The 24,667-nt window shown below is 37.9% G+C and overlaps 3 long non-coding RNA genes across 6 annotated transcripts in view; 2 read left to right on the top strand and 1 right to left on the bottom strand.

Moving 5' to 3' along the window:
• The window catches only part of LOC309500019, a 56,821-nt gene that overhangs the window by 23,771 nt on the left and 8,383 nt on the right, over positions 1-24,667 (top strand). The gene's annotated exons all lie outside the window — the stretch shown is intronic.
• Positions 456-20,344, top strand: LOC309498798. 3 transcript variants are annotated; one of them, XR_014206045.1, is made up of 5 exons: positions 456-1,713; positions 1,796-2,177; positions 2,271-2,902; positions 18,536-18,592; positions 19,087-20,344. It is a non-coding gene; the product is annotated as an uncharacterized lncRNA (long non-coding RNA). The 3 variants fall into 3 exon arrangements; XR_014206046.1 differs by lacking the exons at positions 456-1,713; positions 1,796-2,177; positions 2,271-2,902 and adding an exon at positions 17,598-18,047 and having other exon boundaries at positions 18,152-18,592; positions 19,087-19,159; positions 19,238-20,344; XR_014206047.1 differs by lacking the exons at positions 456-1,713; positions 1,796-2,177; positions 2,271-2,902 and adding an exon at positions 17,598-18,047 and having other exon boundaries at positions 18,152-18,592.
• On the bottom strand, positions 21,265-24,425 carry LOC309498797. Of its 2 annotated transcripts, XR_014206044.1 has the most exons (4): positions 23,562-24,425; positions 23,017-23,457; positions 22,450-22,522; positions 21,265-22,371 (listed from the first exon to the last, which is right to left on the bottom strand). It is a non-coding gene; the product is annotated as an uncharacterized lncRNA (long non-coding RNA). The 2 variants fall into 2 exon arrangements; XR_014206043.1 differs by having other exon boundaries at positions 21,265-22,522.

Here is a 24,667-nt window from a genome sequence, read left to right as displayed (position 1 = left end):
GACAACAAGAACTCCTTACTATTGTGAAGGAGAATGTGAACCGAGCCCAAGCTAAGCAAAAGCGATACTATGATCAGCATCGTAAGCCAGTGCATTTCCAAGAGGAGGATGTGGTTTGGGTACGGACACATCCTTTATCTAAAGCCAATGAAGGGTTCATGGCTAAGCTGTCTGCTAAGTGGAAAGGGCCAGCAAAAATTAACAAAAAGTTAGGGCCAGTTAATTATTCTGTTTCTTTTATTTCTGATCCAGACAGTACTGAAACGTATCACGTGCAAAATCTTAAGATTTGTTATGGTTATGACAAATCTCCTTCTGATGAGAGGGGTATGTAACAGTATTAGCTGTTACTTTGGTATTTCTTTTTCATACTCACCACTAGGGGGCGCATGGGCGTTAGAACCTCTTGTATTTAAAAGGGAAGTAGTATAGAAGAAGTCAGTTTACATCAGCCCTACAGTGGCATATCCAGTAGTGCCTCCTTGGATGTTGGAAGAATTGAGGGTTGATTTAGGACTGTTGGAGGAAAGAAAGAAAGATGGAGTGGATAAGTATGGGGTAAGAAATTATATAACAGGAAAATACAAAGAGTGTGTAAAGGTTTTTACAGATGCGTCTAAAAATATTGAAAAGAGAGTAGGGGTAGCTTATGTAATCCCTGAGATGGGAATAGCAAAGGCAAAAAGGATAAATGATGACCTATCAGTGTATACTGCTGAACTGGTTGCCATATGGTTAGCACTCGTGTGGATAGAGTCTAACAATTGTCTGCAGGCAGTGATTGCCTCTGATTCAAGTTCAGCAATGTTTAGTGGTCAGAATTATCGGTCTGATTCAAGGGAAGATATTTTAATCGAAATTTTACAGCTGGCAAGTGGAATACAAGCATCAGGAAGGAGGGTGACATTCTTATGGGTTCCAGCCCATATAGGAGTAGAGGGTAACGAACTGGCCGATGAGCATGCAAAGAGAGCAACAGACAAAAGCAATATAGATGTAGATGTAAAGTACAGTAAAGCAGAAATAAAAAGTATAGTAAAGGCGAAAACGATTAAAAAGTGGCAACATATTTGGGATAATGGGTACACAGGAAGACATCTTTATAGGATACAAGGGAAAGTGGGAAAAGACACACAAATAACCAGATCAAGACAGGAAGAAATTTTACTAACAAGGATGAGGTTGGGTCATACAAAGTTGAATAGTACAATGTTCTTAATAAAAAAGCATGGAGATGGAAATTGTGAGTATTGCCAGAACAATATACCTGAAACAGTAGAGCATGTAATAATGTACTGTCATAAATACAATGAGGCAAGGCAGAGGCTTGTTTATGAGTTGAAAACAAAGAAAATGTCTTTAGAAATTAAAACACTATTGAAAAGAAGCTCAAGGGAAAATTTTGATTTATTATTTCTTTTTTTGAAAAGTACAGGCCTGTTAAAAAGGATATAAGTGGTTTTTTTTTTGTTTTGTTTTTTTAAGTTTAACGTGCTGGTATATTTAGTTTGGGAATAGCTAGTAACTCCCGTGCCTACTCCAGTCCAGTGGTGGCGGTAATGCACAAGAAATAGTTGCAAACCGCCAATCAAGAAGAAGAAGAAGAAGAAGAAGAAGAGTTTGTTTGGAAGAGGGAAGTGTGGTTTTCTCCAAGCACCTCCTGCAACACTCATTGGAGTCCTGATTGAGAAACTTTGTTTCCAGTTCAATCATGTAAGTTTTGTTGTTCCTAATGTTGTGCAGTTGTTTTCATTTGATGTATGTAATATATGATAGATATCTTTTCTTTTTGTAGATGGACTCTTTATACGTTACTTTATATTTTGAGACTGTATAAGGCTCAACTGAAATGGACATCAAGTGGTTTCTAACCAATGGATTGATCTCACTGCATTACCTTGTGGATTATCAAATATCCTAAGTACAAGACTGTGACTCTGTGGGCTATCTAGTGTTTTTTGTGGATTTCCTTGGATTACTGGAAGAACACTTGAAGGTTTTTTTTTGGACTTGGACATCATCCTAAAAATGGACTAATTCATCTTTCTGTGTAGTGATTCCATTAATTACTCAAAGAATCACTCAACTACAAGATTGAACTGATTGGATAGTTTTATTTATTTTCATTTGTCATTCTTTTTCTATGTATTTTCATGTGTCATTCTTTTTCTGTGCAGGTAAGCTATAGTGTCATTGGTTCTGAATTTGGAAGTGCATACTGTAGTGCTGTGCATGGGCCTGATGTGTTGCATTTGTTTTGTCTTGTCCAGAGAGTGATGGAACTAGAAGCAGATGCCATGGGACATGAGCTACTTTTTGTAGATGAGGCCGGTTTTAACCTCAGTAAAACCAGGAGACGTGGCAGGAACATTATTGGACACCGTGCCATCATCAATGTCCCAGGACAACGTGGTGGTAACATAACCATGTGTGCAGCTATAAGCCAAAATGGTGTTGTTCACCATCATGCAACCATAGGTCCATACAACACTGCACACATTATTGCATTCCTGGACACCTTACATGACATGCTCACTGTTCAGAGACCAGAGCATACCCGATATGTCATCATATGGGACAATGTTAGTTTCCATAGGGCTGCTTTGGTCCGCAACTGGTTTACAGACCACCCATTCTTCATGGCACTCAACCTCCCTCCATACTCTCCATTCTTAAATCCCATCGAGGAGTTCTTCTCTGCCTGGCGCTGGAAAGTGTACGACCGTCATCCTCATCAACAGGTAGCCCTTTTACAGGCAATGGAGGAGGCATGTGGAGATATTGACCAGGCATCATGTCAGGCCTGGATACGGCATTCAAGGAGATATTTTCCCTTGGACTGGAGGATATCGCATGCGATGTGGACGAAATTTTGTGGCCGGACCCAGAAAGACGACATGAGGTAGGCTGATTGTCTTTTTTTTTTTGTATTACTATTTTGTGTTCTGACTTTGTCTTGGTTTTGATGAGTGTGAATAAACACCAATACTTGAAGTTTGGATCCTTGTATGTTTACATGACACTATGACAAAAGTATGACCTCAAATTGACATCTGTACACAGAGAAAGCAAAAGCCAGATGTGTTTTGTATTCATACCATCAGTGTGTAGTTGGCACATTGTGTGCTTAGTAGATGATGGCTTGTGTTTACTGTTTGATACGAAAACACAATTTTTACGAAGGTGTGAAGAGTTAATCTAGCTGTGTTCGCTTTTTCAAGAGAACTACAATGTTTTGATAATTGGGTGAAAGGTTTTCTTATTTGTGTGTAGAGTTTTGCAAAAATAGCCAATAGTTACAAAAAATGTGCTTAAGCAATCAGAAAAAACTGTAATACAGTGCAAATAGTTCCGTCTCTTTGGATAAAAGGGAAGTGGAAATAAAAATTAATAATAGGCTGAACTGTACCATGAATGATACAGTAACTGTATACTGTCCGTAACATTTAGGCTACCACTCTCGCCTTTTATTTACACCAAAAGGCAGGTAGGCGTGTGTGACATATGTAGGCTATAAATCATTTAGAAAATTTAATAGAAACAAAATTTATATTTATGAATGTAAGCATGTGTAGCCTACTCAGTTCACATGAAAAAAAAAAAAAGAGAGAGAAGCTAGAATCAGTGAACGTACATTAAAACTGACAAAATTACCAGGTTTTGGATTAATTAAAATCATGAATCAATTTTATTACATACTGAATTGGTCGATGTTTCTCTGAGTTTTCTTTATTATGTTGGCTTAAGAAAGCCAGCATATATTTAAACATTATAATTAATTATTATTATTTTTAATTATTATCATTTTTATTATTATGAGAAATTGACTCCGCCTAGAACTTTAATGCTTCACCAAATTCAGCTCAGACCTTCAGACTGGTCTGACTCACTTATATCTTTTCTAACTGGTCAGACTTACTTTCCCAAAAAATCCATTGACTTGCGATGAAGGCCGTACTACTTAATCCTGTCCACTAGAGGGGGCGACAGGATAATAAGTGTTTTCTACTCTTTCCCTGTTTGCATCAGTTTAAATGACAAATAAATGCATGAATTTAATTCATAAATAGGCCATATCTGTGTATCCACTCTCTAGTATATTTTAAGATATTGTTATTCACACTGATTTTTACAATTTAATGTTTGTCCATCTGGAACTTTTATTTGTCATGAGCTCTAGCCTATATTTTAAGATGTAGCCTACTAGAAAAAAATATGATTCAACAACACAAACTCAGTTTTTACTCGGCAAATTTGTTTTCCTTTCAAGTAGGCTATAGCCTACAAGTTATCCTGCTTTTTGCCATGGCTTGCCATACTGCCCAGAATAAACAATATTTTCTCCACACAAGATGTTTAAAAACCCTGCATGTAGTTTTTGTGAAGACAAGCACATATCTTACAAAGGTTCCAGTTCTGTTTAGGCTATTGTAGTTTGTAATGCTTGTTATGTTCCTAAATTGATATAGGCCTAACACATTTAAACATCTATCTATCTGTCGGTCTGTCTATCTATCTGACTGACTGACTGACTGACTGAGCTTTCTTTGTGAAAAATAGCAGACCACCTTTTTTAAACTGTTATTTAAAACGGTGGTCTGCTATATTTCACAAAGGAAGCCCATTTGTGCGGTCGTTGGCGTTAAACGAGAAGGACATTCTGAATATGAGCCTACTGTAAAATTAGCTGGCTTAAAAATGTGGATTGATCAGTGCAGTTATTCCAGACGCCTCCTGATGCTATTCGTATTGGAATTGTGTAATCAGATTATGAACAGATGTTTTCAGAGGTGGACAAAGAAGGCTACACAACTTCCTTACTTGAGTGAAAGTACAGATACTACTGGTCAAATATTACTCTGTTACAAGTAAAAGTTGTAAAGACAGATTTTTACTTAAGTAAAAGTACAGAAGTACTTGTTTTTAAAAGTACTTAAGTATCAAAAGTAAATGTCAATGCATTGTTTTATTATTGATGCATTGTTGTGTGTAATACTTACAGTACCTTATGCCTCTGAATCTATGCCTGCCTACCTACCCTCATATCAATATCAAATTTATTTCTAGAACACAGTTCCAGGATTGAATGTGAGATTGAATAAGTGCACTCAATAACGTCCACAATGGTTTCAGACACCCAAATGGCTGTTCCCTCAAATAGTGCCCTATTTAAAGTTTTTTGGCTTTTTGTATGAATATGTTTGCCTTACTGTTATCTATAAGCTAGTGTGCACCAAAACAATGACAAAATTTGCATTTAGAAGACCAAACCCAACACTGAAAATGAATATCAGGTTGATGTCAGAATCCAACGCCAGATTGACATTAATCTCCAACATTGGACAGACGTTGTATTGTGGTTGAAAACGTCTCAGGTTACGACTGTAACCTATGTTCCCTGAGAACAGGGAACGAGACACTACGTCATTGACACTTTGGGGAACACCTCAGGCGTGACAGGTGTCTGAAATCAATATCAACTCACGGCAATCATGTTGACCGGCGACAGCCCGTGAATCATTAGCGTGAATGATTAACGCGCGACCTGGATGTATATAAGGGCGCCTTGCAAACATGACAATATCCTTTCGTCTGAAGGGACTGTTTGGTAGGCAGGCCCCGATGCATGGCAGGGAGACGTAGTGTCTCGTTCCCTGTTCTCAGGGAACATAGGTTACAGTCGTAACCTGAGACGTTCCCTTTCGAAGGGAACTGGACACTACGTCATTGACGCTTTGGGGAACGATATACCCACGCCGCCATGCTAAGGGGAGTGCATGCCCAAAGGCAGTGACAACTGTCAGAACCGGCAATTCAAATGAACGCTAGAACCACTCACCCTCAGGTCACACTGGGCTGTCAGTGACAGCACTCCCTACGGTCATAGCCCAAGCTATATGATACCACAGAAAACCTCCATAAACATAGTTTAGTGAAAGGTCTACCTGGGCCTGCTCAAGGGCCTAGGACCACAACTTCAACTTCTTAGAAGGGGTCCCTTCTAGGGAATGTGGCTAGGGAACCAGAGGGAACCCCAGGCAGTCACTATTCAGGGGAACGTGCCACCTGAAATGCCACCAGGCAGGCCTGACCTGGTGTCACTACATAAGACACTAGAGTGGCAGTGAACCACTCGGCCCGGATCTCAGAGACGGGATATCCTGGAGAGTATGACTCAGTATAGTGTTTCTCTACTCGATCCACGGATCTACCCAGTGTTTGTGGTTCCAGTTAACTCTTTGGTTACTGACATTCTTCAAAATATCTTCTTTTGTGTTCAGCAGAAGATAGAAATTCATACAGGTTTGAAACAACTTGAGGGTGAGTAAATGATGACAGAATTTTCATTTTAAAGTGAAGTATCCCTTTAAAAGACCATTCAGCTCACCTGCGGCATGCGGAGTGAAGACTCCACCAGAAGTTTCAATAAACCTGGGGTCCACCGCTTTTACATGCCTAAAAGAGGCGCTCACACTAACCAAGCCAAAGCGGGCCATCAGAACATAGTTCTCATCATGGGCCCAGCCCCAGGCCTGGTGTAGCAAGAACGCCTGGTGAGTCAGGAAGAGAGAGAGGGCTGGAAGAAAAGGCCCTCCAGGGAGATCAACCCTTACTTACGCTGTGCGTGTTTGTGCTGGATGACCTCCCTTAGATCCCTCTTCTTGAGGGGAGGCTCGCCTTCTCTGTGTCCTACTCCTCCATGGAGGGGGCGCACGAGAGGCGACACTGGACCTCTGGTCCTGTCTACGGTCCTCGGATCGAGAGGGACCAGGGCCTCCCACCTGCCTGGGCTTGGACCCGGATCTCAGCGGTAAACATGTTTTAAAAGCAGCTGAGCGTGCCTTCGCCTCTCTAAATTTTCCAACCACCGCCCCCACGGAGGTACCAAAATGTTTAGATGGCGAAACTGGTGAATCGAGGAGAAAGAATTTTTCTTTCTCCCCGATATCAGCCATGTTAAGCCACAGATGCCTCTCCGTGGCCACCATCGCCGTCATCGATCGACCGATCGCGGCAGCAGTCTGTTTAGTGGCCCGGAGAGACGGATCTGTGGTTCGGCGCAGCTCAGCAACCGCCTCAGGGGACAGCCCCGTCCCCTGGTCGAGATCCCGCAGCAGGTCGGCCTGGTATGCTTGCAGCACTGCCATGGTATGGAGAGCAGCGTCGGCCTGACCTGCTGCCGTGTATGCTCTGCCATTCAAACGAGCTGTTACTTTGAGCGGTTTGGATGGCAGGGTTGGAGCTTTCAGTGTCGACACCCAGCCAGACACGAGATAGTTAGCAAACGTCTCGTCAAATGTCTCGTCAATCGGCGGTATCGACACATACCCATGCTCCCCGATCCCCTCAACATCAGCGAAATTACCCCGCTGATGTCGGTGAATACGGGCAGAGTATGGGTTCTTCCAAGCCCTCTCGATCTCAGTGTGGAGATCAGGAAGGAATGGAAGGCTCACCAGAGCTGGTGGCCTATGTTCAGGGAGAAAACGATCGTCAAGCCTGCCGCGAGCGATCTCTCCCCGAGCGCGCTGCCATGGCAACTGAAGTTTGTCGGCGGCGCGCCCCATAACGTCCACCAGCTAAGCATACACAGGGCAGGATGGCGAGCCTCTGGATCTAATTCATCCTCATCAGCCATCTCTTGCCCGTCCTGAAGAGCACTTGCTGCAGTACCAGTAGCAGAATCGTCTCCATCCACCTGCAGCTCGCTCTCGCCAGTCGATGACGCGTCTGAGAGGTTTACACACCTCTCAAGACTGTCAACGAGCTCCAACTGGGAGCCCCATGAAGCGAGTCGCCGCTCTGCCTCGGCACCCGAACCACGAGGTCCAGATGCTGAGCTCTCTTCCCTCGAGAAGAGAGCCAGACGAGAACGGAGCGTTCTCAGAGAAACACTCACAGTTTGCACAGGATCGACGCTCCCTCGAGAGCGTCCCGTGCGTGCTCTTCACCCAGACAGAAAACGCACATTTCATGTGTGTCACCCGGCGACAAAAACCTTGGGCACGGGTCAACACATTTAAGGAAATTATTTACCTTTTGTGTGTGCTTCATTTTCTCTCTTAACTGCCGTTAACTCGCTTGACGTTAAACCAGACAAAACAGTCCCTGAAGACGAAAAGATATTGTCATGTTTGCAAGGCGCCCATATACATCCAGGTCGCGCGTTAATCATTCACGCTAATGATTCACGGGCTGTCGCCGGTCAACATGATTGCCGTGAGTTGATATTGATTTCAGACACCTGTCACGCCTGAGGGGTCATCGACAGGGGTGACCCACATACCACCCACGATCATCGACAGGGGTGGGTGTTGTGAGGTTTTCGCGTGCAGCCATCATAGGCAGCCGTGCACGAGCGCAAAACCTCACAACACCCTCCCCCTGTCGGTGATTGGTCGGAACACTATTTGTTTTGGTTTTGAGTGGTTGGTGAAACCAGTTGTTTTTGTGTGCAGATCTCAGAGCCTAGGCTCCCTACAGAGACGCGTTTTTTTGACGGCATGCTTATGGGGCGGCCAGCTAGCGGATCGTTAGGAAAGATTAGATGAATGTGATCATTTATGTTTGGGCCTGAAATCGCTGATACAACCTTTAAATAGACCCAACATATATAAATGGTAGTTTACACTACTATTCAAAAGTTTGGGTTCAATATATATATATATATATATATATATATATATATATATATATATATATATATATATATATATATATATATATATTATTTTTTTATTTTTTTTACCAACAACATTAGAGTATGTTTGAAGTTTTAGTTTAGTTCCATTGTCCACAAGTGGAAATTTGTCTTTGGCTTGGTTTTACTTACTAGTCATATGGTTGATAGTGCCTCAGAGATGATGATCAGCTAAACTCTGCTACGGTGCAGGACATCAGCATGGAAGGATCTAGGAACACAACAAACCATTTGTCACAGAGCCAACAATATTATTATACAATGACAGGTTTATTAAAAGCAATGAAGCTACAGCAGAGGTGAAATGCAGAAAAGAGAAAGAATATACAGAAAATTATTTCTTAATTAGGCTAACAGAATTTATGTTTTTAGGTTTACTTTTTAATTGTGTTGTGTTCAAAACCCTATAACACTTGTGGTGTTCCCGGTCAAAAATGACTGGCCTATACAAAATAGCTTATAAATAACTTGTTATGCTATATTATCACCCAATATTGGATTCTATCTTTTTGTCAACTTGTTTTCTTTCAATTAGGACTGGTTTTATATTTCTAATTTGCATCTGATTAATTGTAGGCCTCATTTATCTGAGAGTAGGCATTTATGAATAATTTTGGAAATATTAAGTAAAATATGAACATTATGTTCATGTACACATATGCATGTGTGCTTGCAAACATCGAGCCCTTGGACCTGTGCATGTGTCGATACATGCATACACACGCTACCCAAATGCATACACAGGCTATACCCAAACACACACACACACACACACACACACACACACACACACACACACACACACACACACACACACACACACACACACACACACACACACACACGTTAAAACACACAAACTATTTTGAGTATTACACACATTCTTTTTCACAGAGAGAAACTTGATCCTACCCTGAACTGCATCTAATATTAATTCATCCATCTGACATTGATACACACACAAAACAAATCAAACTTACATTAACATTAAAGTAGACTAGTTTGATCAACAGTGCAATTTTTTTCATAAATGCCTACTCTCAGTTAAATGAGGCCTACGACTAATCAGATGCAAATAGATATTTAAAACCAGTCCTAATTGAAAGAGAACAAGTTGACAAAAATATTGAATCCAAAATTGGGTGATAATATAGCATAACAAGTGATTTAGGCTAACTTACAGCTTCCTCACTCACTTGTTTCCCACTTCTCTGGCAGCAGCTTTCTTCAGAAATGTTGAAGTCGTGGAGCTTCCCTCTGTTGTAACATTAGAGGGATTATTTTGTTGCTGCTGAAATCACAGAACAATTTTTATCAATATTTGTTAACCATTGAGCTAGTTTTAAGCTAATTTTAGCACTCCATGTAAGTGACGTCACCGATTAACAATAAGTTGCGTTTATGTTTAATTAATTAGCTCACTTCCAAGCAAAATCTTTACAAAACTATCAAAACCTCTCATCTACACATAAAATGTGATTAAAGGCCCAAACTTTCATAAACAAAAGCTCAAGCTAACTTATAAAGTTAGCCTAACGTTTAACAGCGACCTCTTCTGAAAACGGTTGAGATGCTAATGGACTTTTTCGAAGACACTAAACCATTTCTATAAAGTAAATATTCAACAGAAGCGTGTCAATTACAAGTAAGAGAAGTGTCAAGAAAAGTTATGTGTATTATTTGTGTGATTTTTTTTTTTTTTTTTTTTTTTTAGGCTAAACTCATCTGAAAGCAGTGAAAACAACAGCGAGAGACGGGGTTTTGCTGACAGTTGCAGTAGCCTAGTGCAGTCCCCATGGCAACTCATCTCCGCTCCAGTGTTTGAAGGCGACTCGGAATGTTCACGCGGACGCACATTAAAACGCGTCAAAGTCACACAGCATTTACAAACATAAACATCTAGAATTAGAACCTTACTTGAATAAAAATCTCATTATTACATCATGGATTTAAAACTCAATTTGAAGTTCTATTACCCATTCATAGGAGCAAATTACCACTCCTGCACGTGATAGTGGGACAATTGTGGCTTTTTTTTATAATTAAAAAAAAATTTTTTGTTGTTTTTACGAACACTCAAGCCCCATATTTCATTTGAACGCGTGCTAAAAATGCTCATTGGCAGTATTTTTTATACCACCAACACTTTGCTTTTGATATTGCTACAGCTATAGGTCAGTTTCACCATTTTTTAATTCTGTGCTTTCAGATTCTTTTGAACTGTAACAATAAATTAAAACAAATGTATAAATTAAAGATGCCCTGTAAGCGCTCAGAAACACGTGGACCGACCATCGGCTTGCCACTGGTGTGCCGACGGTGGCCCAGCAGCGGAAAAACGCTGGTGGCGTGCCACCCAAAAAACGCTGGCAGACCGACGGGGTTTTCAGATTGGTCAGGTTGCCGATGGTGTGCCGCCGGAGGTCCGACCGTGTCAAGCCGCTGACTTTGTGCCGCCCAAAAAACGCTGGTGGACCGCCAGGTCATTGTTAACTGGCAATAATTAACATTGTTAGCATTGTTAATTAACGCAATTGTTAGCGTTAATTAACGCGTTTATTGCAACTTTTTCATATTTTTTCCATCAACAAGACTAACGAATGGCTCGACACAACCCGTACTGGGGATAAGACTAGACAGGGCTTTCTTCTTTGTAGACCAGAGTTCTCAAGTGCCAGGGGTTTGCTATTTTCCTTTTTTCCGAACTGTAAAGTCAAGTTTTTTTTTATTTATTTTTTTATCATGAACCACGCTGTGTTTTATTCATAGTGACTATATAATGCATTTTCCTTCAAATAATCTAAATGTTGACTTTCAAAAGTAGGCGCGTCAGAAGGCTATATTCACTCTATTTTGGTTCATTTTTGGTGTGCGCCAGAAAGATGTTCAAGGAGACTGAGACGCGCTAAAGCAGCGCATCATGTTGTTTTCTTTATTTTTCAAAGGCATGACAGTTTGTAGTCATTTTGAATGTACACAAATAAAAATATAAATTTTACTGTTTCGAATGACAGAGTATTAAACGACAGAATATTAAGTTATTTCCCCTGCTGAGCAACAAATCCAAGTGATAGCGCCGGCGCATCGCTCGCTCACACAACATCTAGGCTATTATCAGTTCAGTTCTGGCATTGCTAACTTGACATCACAGCCTGTTCATTATTAAAATAAAACACAGTCAACTAAATATATAAAAAGTTATTCTGCTTAATTTAATTGGTCTTTTGTACAATATAAAGGCTGTGCCGCACAGTCGTACTTGCTGTTATTCCAAACTCATTTCCCTTGCTGTGAAGATGATGATTTAGCCTACGTGTATATTGGGACTCGACTGAAGTATGAAGCCTTCTTTACATTACTAGTTAGCATCCAAATGTTACATTGCAAATATGGAAACTTTGGACCGAATGAGAGATGCGCGAAACCAATGTCCGTACAGTTTCAGTTTCGATTCAAATAAATTTGTTTAGGCTTGGCGTTTAAAATAGGCTAAATGTTGTTTATAATAAAGGACACAATAGGCTATTATTATAAGCTATTAGGTTATATTTTTATTATACGTGGCTACTTATTTTTCATTCTTGTTGTTTTCTGAATACCATTCATTTAAGGATTTGACATAGGCTACAGTAAGGGGAAGTAAAATACGCATAGACATAGCCTATATGTTATTAATAGTGTTTATAATGTTAATGTTGTATTTTATTTCCGGTCTTTTACACTATTTCTGACTAGGCTAATAATAAAATGCGCACATCTTTGAGATATAAATTAATACATTTTAATAAAACACAAGGCCTACATCATAAAACTCAGAAGAGTATGTATTTTAATATCTCTGTTGTTCTCTGTTCTCTGGTTGTTAAAGGAACACTCCACCGTTTTTTTAAATAGGGCTTATTCACCTTCTTTCCTACATTTAGGTAGGTGGGCAAATGCATTTTTGTCTCAGTGCATGCATTGTTTTAGTTTGACAGGGTCGGCGCTAGCTTAGCTTAGCATAATGAATGGAATCCTTTGTTGCCAGCTAGCATGTCCTGAGTAAAAGTGATATAAATTTTTTTTAAAACCCACCTAATTACTTCTTGTGGCCTGCGTATTCACAACAAGTACAAATAGCGATGCAGATTAACACTAGACGATTTCCTATGCAGATATTGACTTGGGACTATATTAGGGGGAAGCACAGGTGAAGCACTGCTACTTGGGCGCAGAGATATCACGCCCAAGTAGCAGTGCTTCGCCTGTGCTTCCCCCTAATATAGTCCTTAATATATAAGTCAATATCTGCCTAGGAAATCGCCTAGTGTTAATCTGCATCACTATTTGTACTTGTTGTGAATACGCAGGCCACAAGAAGTAATTAGGTGGGTTTTTTAAATTTTTTATATCACTTTTACTCAGGACATGCTAGCTGGCAACAAAGGATTCCATTCATTGTGCTAAGCTAAGCTAGCGCCGACCCTGTCAAACTAAAACAATGCATGCACTGAGACAAAAATGCATTTGCCCACCTATCTAAATGTAGGAAAGAAAGTGAATAAGTCCTATTTCAAAAAACGGTGGAGTGTTCCTTTAAGTCAGTCTGAATGACAGTTCATGCGTTTAGGCTTATTATATAGTCAATGCATTATTCTTTTCTTTTTGTATTAGTGTTAAAAATATTTAATTTACAACTAATTATATTGATTTATATCTTTTTTTTTTTTTTTTATAAAAAATTATTACTGGGCGAGGGCGACCATGGTAGCGTAGGTGAATTTATATCTACACAGAAGAAAGCCCTGTCTAGTCTATTCCCCAGTACGGGTTGTGTCGAACCATTCGTTAGTTTGATGAAAAAAAGATGAAATGTTGTTGCAATAAACGCGTTAAGAATCCGCACAACGGAGGACTCTTATTCTGCAGTGCAGAACTGAGGAAGAACTGATGACGGGACAGTTTGATCTTCGGCTGACAAATCAGAGGAAAGGGGCGTTTCATTCCCGCCCACGTGTAGAAATCGAATATTCAAGTTGTTGAATATTCTACCTCAGAACGAAAAACGAAAAATCAAGCTGAATTCTTGTTTTTCTTTTTTTGGAAAAAAAATGAAAAATCGAAAAAGGAACTGTTTTCTACGGTGGCCGAGAGAGCTCAACGCGCTGCAACTGAAGAAAACACATGCAAATAGAAAAAACACCCGCAAATTAAGAAAACATCTTCATCAGTTTCACAACACATGTTTGCTCCAAATACTCACAACACAACCAAATACAGAAACGCGCTGCAAAAGTTCACAACACAACCAAATACAGAAACGCGCTGCAAAAGTTCACAACACAACCAAATACAGAAACGCGCTGCAAATAGGACAGAACACAACGGAAATGTTTCCGGGGAACCCAATAAGTGACGGACGGACGGCTGGGACATGGTTATCTCGTGAGCTTTACCTATGCCCTACTCTCTTAAAAGGGCAGACGGCAGAGCCCTTGAATTGGGCACTTTGGAGGGAGCGGGGCACTTGTGTGCCATTATGTTGATGAAGGGAGCAACGAAAGACAACGTAATTTCCTCATTATTTTCACCTGGGATGTTCCCATGACCACGCAGCGCGTGTCCATCAGCTGAATAGCTGTTCTTACCAGAAATATAGTATTATTGCTGTTAACATAACTGTTGCAAATAAATATACATTTTATACAACAAAGTTTTTAAAATATGCGTTATATCTGTGTGTGAGTGTCTCAACTTTAAAACTTGCCGTCTCATATTTGGACCCTAGCTGCATTCTAACATTTCTTATGAAACTTATTTTAACATAACATGATAAAATGTGTACAATGTAACTGATGTATAGATTAATGTCTTTCCCTCTTTCTCTCTATCTTTTTTTATTTATTTATTTATTTTCGTCTTCAGCTCATTGTTCTTTTTAGTATTCGTATGACATTGAACCGTCTATGCATTGAACATATTGTAAATACATTTTGTATATTGTATACAAAGTTGTATGTCATAAACGTGTCATCTCTTTTTTTTGCAAAAAAAATTTATAATAATAAAAGTAGACAGCTGTAAGCACGTCCCAGCCGGGTCCGTCACTTATTGGGTTCCCCGGAAACATTTCCGTTGTGTTCTGTCCTATTTGCAGCGCGTTTCTGTATTTGTTTGTGTTGTGAACTTTTGCAGCGCGTTTCTGTATTTGGTTGTGTTGTGAGTATTTGGAGCACACATGTTTTGTGAAACTGATGAAGATGTTTTCTTAATTTGCAGGTGTTTTTCTATTTGCATGTGTTTTCTTCAGTTGCAGCGCGTTGAGCTCTCTCGGCCACCGTAGTTTTCTCATTTTTCTACGTTCAATATTAAATAAAAAACGACTGAACGAATGATACACGGATTGTTTTCATTTCTCGCTATTCCATTCCAAACAGGAAATGAAATGATCAAAAAGTACACGGACCTTTCTTAAATGAGTAAGTTAAACTGCATTCCATAAATGCGACTGAAAACGTAATTGATAAGACAATTGAATGCAAGAGTCAAAACATTAATGCCACGATTTTAACATGCATAAATAGGAATACGTACAAATGTGTACGTCGGTAGAGTTATTCATATGTAAATAATTTACATTTTTGTGCTGTCAATACGTAAATATCATACGTTTTAGTGCTGTAAATACGTCAGTATTATACGTTTCTGTACGTGTGATAGAACTACACTTTACGTAAAAGCACACACGTATTCTCATGAGATCACCCACTTTACCACTTTGAGAACAGAGTAAAAAAAAGCCTTTATAGATTACCCCACAAAAAAAAGTATTACCTTTAAACCTTTTTATTTCAGAATTGATCTCATTCAATTGTGTCTATTTCTCTCCAATTTAATCAATTAATCTGTCTTTCACAAATGGATAGTCTAACAGAACAACAGATTTTCAACATCAGCAAAGAGTGCTTGATAGATTGATATATTCTTAATATTTTTTGACAATAACTCATGACAAAATATATTTTAGTTTGCAGCTCATGTTACAAAAATAGAAACATCTCCAAGACCACCTGACGTATAACATTTTTAATAGTTTATGTATTTAAATTACAAGCAAACATAACATTTTTGGGTTCATTTATCATCTTTGAAATATATACATTGAATTCACAGGCACAGGCTTAACATTTTACAGTATCATCTCTCAAATAAGTTTCACCCATATCGTTTCAATTAGTATTTCATTTAAGACCTATAACGGCTTCACAAATAAAAATTACAACAATTAATTCTTGCAGAACTATGAAAAATCCAAATAGACATTTATATCTACACACGGTGTGGACAAACACCCTCACACGCACTAATGTCACACAAGATCAAATAGCAACATAGGAATTTATTTTATGCATTAAAATAACTATGCATAACAGTTAACTATACATTCAGTTCTTCTGTGGCTGGATTTAATGGTATGTGTAAAATCCTCTTTTTGCAGCAGTTCAAAGCAAAATACCCACCCACTGGGCGAGGGTATCCTATAAGGATGATACAATACAACAGTCACCTCTGTGTTAGCTTGGTTTAAACAGTTGGCGCCCTTGACAAATCTCTCTGCAGACTAAATGTGCTTTTAGTGTATTTTTTACAATCCTATCACACCATGTCCAGTGCAAATAATTTCCCCTAATTTCCCCAAGCTGGGGCCACTGCAGCAGCCGCTGGGTTAAGTGCCTTGCTTAAGGGCACAGTATCTGCAGTAATCAAGCCAGTTTTCCTTCTAATTATCACCTCCATTACTGTAGCTGTATCACTGTATTACTGTAGACCTACATTAAAGTCAGGTCCAAGTAGGTAAATTATATTTGATTTATAGGTTTTGTTCACTAAGTATTTTTTTTTATTCTTTGCATATGCACATAAGAAAAGCCCCAGAAAGAGTTTTTGCACAATTTCAAGACTTTGTCCACTGCATGTCATAAGCGGCAAAAAATACTGACAATAATTAACACTGTCAGATAAAGGCTACGGTCTCATTAAACTGCACCAGTTATTCATACTCGTCGTTGCTAGAGCAATGGGAGTTCAGTTCATACATACTTAATGGCGCAAGAATAATTCAGCAAGGTGTGAATGAAAGCTCACCCCAGAGACCTGGCCAACCTATTATTTTTTACAATAAATACCAACACAGGTAGCATTATAAAAATATAATTGTCATATATTTACATTTTATTTATTAAGCTCAGATTGCTTAGATTGGGTACTCTGGGTTCGAGCAAAAATTCCGAGCTTGGAGCCCTCCCCTGGACTGCACGCCAAATACGCATAATCTTTACTCGGTTTAATTTGATGTAAGTGTGAACTTGTGAAAAGCCCCTTTAAATCCTACCAAAGGTAGAAATACACTGTATGACTTTTGCCCCTGTTTACAGTCTGGACAAGTCGAAGCTTGAAGTCAGGAGACAATCAGCAGATTTTGGAGCCTCAAATATCCTGTCGGATACTCAAGGAACTTCAAAATGTAATTTAAGTGCCTCAAAGCTCTTTCTCCTAGTAGGGTTACTGGAGGAGCATTGACATACTTTGAGGTTCTTGCTGGAACTTATGGGATCCTTTAAGCACTTTGTATTTAGTTCAGAGGTTCTGGAGTCACCTTTTCATTACCATGAGACCTCGAAGTGCTTTGGGGGAAAGTAGAGGAACTTGAATGCGATAAAAGGGTTATTGGAAGATCTTTTAACATTTAAGTGGTTCCTGGAAGATCTCTTATGTTAAAGCCAGCATCTGGAGGAACCCAATGGTTCTGTGAGGCCAGAATGAGAATATTATTATCCTATTATTATTATTATAGGCTACTTAAGTTTGATTCAGTATAGTACATACCCAGGTGGAAAAAAAAGACGTACTATTAAAAATGTACTTGAGTGTGTTTTTAGTAGGCCTACAATACAAATATACTTTAATGCATTTTTAATACATTTAACAGTAGCCTACGTCTTTTTCACCTGTAGCTTACATTTATTTAGTATCTATAGGCCTATTTTGTTGATTAATTTAAACCTTAAACAACAACACTAAATTATAATAATATTAATAAGAAGAATTCATTAATTATTATTGAATAAATAATAGTAATAAAATAATAATTTTTACCTACTTCTTCATAAATTATTATTTGAAGAAGAAGAACTAGGAGGAGAAAAGTTTTATTCTGTCACGAAACTGCTGCTATTCCTCTGCTGTCGTCGCTTCAGTGATCCTCGCGCTGCTCGCGCGCAACAAAGCTCAGCTGATCGACGTCATCGGGTAACGGCTCCGTCCTCTCATCAAAGCTTCCGCCGTTTGATCGGCTCTCCGTTACAAGGTTTGTAAACTCGCCAAATAAATATAAATACAGAGTCTACTCACTATAATATATTCAAACACACATATAAACTAAATTGATTATACATTACTACTTTTTTACAGTGTTTACCACTCGTTTATTGCACAGTATCTGGTATGAAGGTTTTAGCCGCGATGCTAACTACGTTGATCTAACGTAAGTTAATGAACAAATGGAAATTATTGACTTATTGTCTTAGATTGATTTAGTCATTCAATTCAACATATTCTGTAAAACTGTGTCTTCAAATTGCTGAGATAGCCTAACTAATGTAGCTGATTCCTGCTGTCGTCATTGGCGTTTGTTATAAATAACAAAAGCAGGTTAATATAGTTTGGTCTGTTTTTGTTTAGCCTAACTTTACTTACTACAGGTGCCCTCATTCTCTCAAATACCATTTTAAAGCCATTTACTGGTCAATAAATATTATGTTGTGAATAATCAGCTTTGTTCTTTTGTTTCCCCAGAACAACCAGTACATTTCTAAAATAATCTGAACATTTCAGAGGCAACATTGAATTACAGTGAGTTACCTATACACCACATGCAAGTACTTTATTACTATGAACTTTCTCTGTGTGAAATTGTATTGTTTGACTGTGTACTTTTTTAATAAGTTATTCTCTGAAAATCTTCCCTCATGCTCTCAAATCTCATTCATGTTACTCAGAAAAATAATATCACAGGTTTGGAGCTAATAATGCTATGCATTTTTTATAGGCTATACCTTAATCATATGCATTTGAATATAAGACATTTGAACCCTGAATTATAACTTAAAGTTTAGTCTTTTTTGACAAAAAAAAGGAAAAAGCTATTATATGACTTAAGAAGACTTACAACACAACCCATAACACATGAGTTGTGAACTCATTGACTATTTTTAGGATCTTTTCTGGGACATTTTTGGAGCTTAACCATTTTTACATAAATTGTTGCATTGAATTGAGCTAGACAAGTGTACATAAGAATAGTTTGAATGAATTACAAAAAAAATGTATGCTTGTGTTTCATGCAGTGATATTGAATGGTGACGGGTTGCATTATGCCTGAGATCTGCTTCCGGGTTCCACAGACAGAAAGTCAAACAGGTTTGGAACGTCACAAGGCTGAGGAAATTATTTAATAACTTTAATAACCTTACTAACAGTACATTTTGTACTTTGCAGGGATCTCGGTAAGCTGAAATACAAGTTTGATCAAGAATAAAAATCCTCCTGTAGACCTGAAAATCACTGAAGTGCCTGGACCATCCACCAGAAAAGAGGAAAAGCAAACAGAAAATGAAGCTGATGCACCTTTTCACTTTTCTAACTCGTTAAGAACCTCACGTGTCCCTTGTGAAGATTTTATAATTGATTGCATTTTATGTTGCAGCGAGTAAAGGTGCATCACATTTGTGAATTTCGTGAAATTACACAGGCAAAAAGGTCCATTGACCGTTGTCAGCAGTGTAGCGATGTAATGTATGAAGCACCACACAAAATTGCTGATCGTGTGGATTCTTATTGAAATGACTGAATTCACCAGTGAACATTCACAGAACAACAGATCATTTTACTGCACCTTAACTCTGTTAAAATGGAAAATGTTTTCTGCTTGTTGTGACATAAGGAATACTGTTTCCGGGTCGAAGCCTCTACTTCTACTTTCTCTATCTTGTTTCTAGATATTGAGAATACTCAACAACCATTTATGGGAACTGTTGATTCAAGTCACACATTTAAGCTTTTCAAAAGGCATAGTGTACATTTCAGTCTCTAGTCTCACGGACTCCAGACTTCAACATTTTATGATTCAAAATAGCTGAATAACTAACCATCTGAGATTTCGGAATAGAGATAAAGGTTAGGATCCTAATTTTCAGGAATATTACAGCACAATGAGTGTATATTAGCACTGTTTGTTGTTTGTTTTTGGCATCTGATAGAGCTTTTGGACTTGGAAACAGTGACGTCAGACTTAACAAGCGGACTGAAACACGTTTTAAAATTAAGTGAAGATGGACATTTTTAATTAGTCAAAATTTTAATTTTTTACATTGATTTATTACATGGAACATGTGTTTTCCATGCATTTTGTTGAGATGTCTTTTCTTGTGTAGCCTATTGTATACACATGGTTGATTATTCATGTTACTTATGTATTATACTATTTTTTGTGTGTGTGTGTGTATTCATTGATATTAATCTATTACTAGCTTTTTTTTTCAAGTGCATGGAAGTGTATGTATTAAAATGGATCTAAAATATGTAATAAACAATTCTTATTTTGTATTTGGTTCAGTTTGTTTATTATAATAGAAGTTAATGGTGGTAACCATGGTAACAACATGAAATTAATTTAATACAAATAAAATAAAATTGAAATTTGGTTCCTGGAGGCACCCACAGTGGTTCCACACAGTGCCTTATATAAGAGTTCCTCAGGAAACCTGTGTGGTTCCTCAGAGAACCGCCCCTTTTTAAAGGGTGCCTAGAGGATCTACAGACGGTTCCGCCGGTGTGGCAAAGTGAAGAACCCCAAAAGGTTCCTCCAGGCACCTTTTATTTTTACAGTGTAGACAGATTTCACAGAAAATCACGTAGTGTATGATGTGCACAGACTCCAAATTTTTCAGCTTCAGTCTACGATCCCATCCATTAGTAGAAAATCAAACAATTTTTAAATTTTGAGCCAATTTTAGAACACGTTTTTTATTTGTCACGTATCTCCTAGCAACAAGACACATGTTTCTGAGTGAGTTTGTTGTGTTCAGAATAAATTGAAAGTCTATTAGTGTGTGATCCTCAGTTGTGTATGATGCCCAGTTTTTCAGCAAGTGTATGATGTCAACGTCTTAAAATCTGTTCTAATTTTAAAAGTCATGTAGTGTGTTCCACTATGGAGTTTATTTGATTTTCTAGCTGTTACACTGTAAAAATAAAAGGTGCCTGGAGGAACCTTTTGGGGTTCTTCACTTTGCCACACCGGCGGAACCGTCTGTAGATCCTCTAGGCACCCTTTAAAAAGGGGCGGTTCTCTGAGGAACCACACAGGTTTCCTGAGGAACTCTTATATAAGGCACTGTGTGGAACCACTGTGGGTGCCTCCAGGAACCAAATTTCAATTTTATTTTATTTGTATTAAATTAATTTCATGTTGTTACCATGGTTACCACCATTAACTTCTATTATAATAAACAAACTGAACCAAATACAAAATAAGAATTGTTTATTACATATTTTAGATCCATTTTAATACATACACTTCCATGCACTTGAAAAAAAAAGCTAGTAATAGATTAATATCAATGAATACACACACACACACAAAAAATAGTATAATACATAAGTAACATGAATAATCAACCATGTGTATACAATAGGCTACACAAGAAAAGACATCTCAACAAAATGCATGGAAAACACATGTTCCATGTAATAAATCAATGTAAAAAATTAAAATTTTGACTAATTAAAAATGTCCATCTTCACTTAATTTTAAAACGTGTTTCAGTCCGCTTGTTAAGTCTGACGTCACTGTTTCCAAGTCCAAAAGCTCTATCAGATGCCAAAAACAAACAACAAACAGTGCTAATATACACTCATTGTGCTGTAATATTCCTGAAAATTAGGATCCTAACCTTTATCTCTATTCCGAAATCTCAGATGGTTAGTTATTCAGCTATTTTGAATCATAAAATGTTGAAGTCTGGAGTCCGTGAGACTAGAGACTGAAATGTACACTATGCCTTTTGAAAAGCTTAAATGTGTGACTTGAATCAACAGTTCCCATAAATGGTTGTTGAGTATTCTCAATATCTAGAAACAAGATAGAGAAAGTAGAAGTAGAGGCTTCGACCCGGAAACAGTATTCCTTATGTCACAACAAGCAGAAAACATTTTCCATTTTAACAGAGTTAAGGTGCAGTAAAATGATCTGTTGTTCTGTGAATGTTCACTGGTGAATTCAGTCATTTCAATAAGAATCCACACGATCAGCAATTTTGTGTGGTGCTTCATACATTACATCGCTACACTGCTGACAACGGTCAATGGACCTTTTTGCCTGTGTAATTTCACGAAATTCACAAATGTGATGCACCTTTACTCGCTGCAACATAAAATGCAATCAATTATAAAATCTTCACAAGGGACACGTGAGGTTCTTAACGAGTTAGAAAAGTGAAAAGGTGCATCAGCTTCATTTTCTGTTTGCTTTTCCTCTTTTCTGGTGGATGGTCCAGGCACTTCAGTGATTTTCAGGTCTACAGGAGGATTTTTATTCTTGATCAAACTTGTATTTCAGCTTACCGAGATCCCTGCAAAGTACAAAATGTACTGTTAGTAAGGTTATTAAAGTTATTAAATAATTTCCTCAGCCTTGTGACGTTCCAAACCTGTTTGACTTTCTGTCTGTGGAACCCGGAAGCAGATCTCAGGCATAATGCAACCCGTCACCATTCAATATCACTGCATGAAACACAAGCATACATTTTTTTTGTAATTCATTCAAACTATTCTTATGTACACTTGTCTAGCTCAATTCAATGCAACAATTTATGTAAAAATGGTTAAGCTCCAAAAATGTCCCAGAAAAGATCCTAAAAATAGTCAATGAGTTCACAACTCATGTGTTATGGGTTGTGTTGTAAGTCTTCTTAAGTCATATAATAGCTTTTTCCTTTTTTTTGTCAAAAAAGACTAAACTTTAAGTTATAATTCAGGGTTCAAATGTCTTATATTCAAATGCATATGATTAAGGTATAGCCTATAAAAAATGCATAGCATTATTAGCTCCAAACCTGTGATATTATTTTTCTGAGTAACATGAATGAGATTTGAGAGCATGAGGGAAGATTTTCAGAGAATAACTTATTAAAAAAGTACACAGTCAAACAATACAATTTCACACAGAGAAAGTTCATAGTAATAAAGTACTTGCATGTGGTGTATAGGTAACTCACTGTAATTCAATGTTGCCTCTGAAATGTTCAGATTATTTTAGAAATGTACTGGTTGTTCTGGGGAAACAAAAGAACAAAGCTGATTATTCACAACATAATATTTATTGACCAGTAAATGGCTTTAAAATGGTATTTGAGAGAATGAGGGCACCTGTAGTAAGTAAAGTTAGGCTAAACAAAAACAGACCAAACTATATTAACCTGCTTTTGTTATTTATAACAAACGCCAATGACGACAGCAGGAATCAGCTACATTAGTTAGGCTATCTCAGCAATTTGAAGACACAGTTTTACAGAATATGTTGAATTGAATGACTAAATCAATCTAAGACAATAAGTCAATAATTTCCATTTGTTCATTAACTTACGTTAGATCAACGTAGTTAGCATCGCGGCTAAAACCTTCATACCAGATACTGTGCAATAAACGAGTGGTAAACACTGTAAAAAAGTAGTAATGTATAATCAATTTAGTTTATATGTGTGTTTGAATATATTATAGTGAGTAGACTCTGTATTTATATTTATTTGGCGAGTTTACAAACCTTGTAACGGAGAGCCGATCAAACGGCGGAAGCTTTGATGAGAGGACGGAGCCGTTACCCGATGACGTCGATCAGCTGAGCTTTGTTGCGCGCGAGCAGCGCGAGGATCACTGAAGCGACGACAGCAGAGGAATAGCAGCAGTTTCGTGACAGAATAAAACTTTTCTCCTCCTAGTTCTTCTTCTTCAAATAATAATTTATGAAGAAGTAGGTAAAAATTATTATTTTATTACTATTATTTATTCAATAATAATGAATGAATTCTTCTTATTAATATTATTATAATTTAGTGTTGTTGTTTAAGGTTTAAATTAATCAACAAAATAGGCCTATAGATACTAAATAAATGTAAGCTACAGGTGAAAAAGACGTAGGCTACTGTTAAATGTATTAAAAATGCATTAAAGTATATTTGTATTGTAGGCCTACTAAAAACACACTCAAGTACATTTTTAATAGTACGTCTTTTTTCACCTGGGTATGTACTATACTGAATCATAATAGGATAATAATATTCTCATTCTGGCCTCACAGAACCATTGGGTTCCTCCAGATGCTGGCTTTAACATAAGAGATCTTCCAGGAACCACTTAAATGTTAAAAGATCTTCCAATAACCCTTTTATCGCACTCAAGTTCCTCTATTTTCCCCCAAAGCACTTCGAGGTCTCATGGTAATGAAAAGGTGACTCCAGAACCTCTGAACTAAATACAAAGTGCTTAAAGGATCCCATAAGTTCCAGCAAGAACCTCAAAGAATGTCAATGCTCCTCCAGTAACCCTACTATAGGAGAAAGAGCTTTGAGGCACTTAAATTACATTTTGAAGTTCCTTGAGTATCCGACAGAATATTTGAGGCTCCTTTAGTTTTTACAGTGTAGGTAAACTTTTTTTCTTGAAAAATGGAACAGAGTTTCTATTTAACATCTTATACTTCCTGTATTTATGTCATCTCTTCCATGCAACACAGTTTTTTCGAAAGAGATGGTTTTAAGTGTCATTTTCAATAAGATGGAGAGGACTAAATGACAGCCGTGGGTGAGATAAAAATGATAAACCGCATCACCAGGATGGGAGACTGTTATACTGCTTTCATATGCAAATATG

Source organism: Leuciscus leuciscus (genome assembly GCF_965113295.1).
Source record: "Leuciscus leuciscus genome assembly, chromosome: 5".
Classification (NCBI taxonomy): Eukaryota; Metazoa; Chordata; class Actinopteri; order Cypriniformes; family Leuciscidae; genus Leuciscus; species Leuciscus leuciscus.
This window is presented reverse-complemented; position numbering and strand designations above follow the sequence as displayed.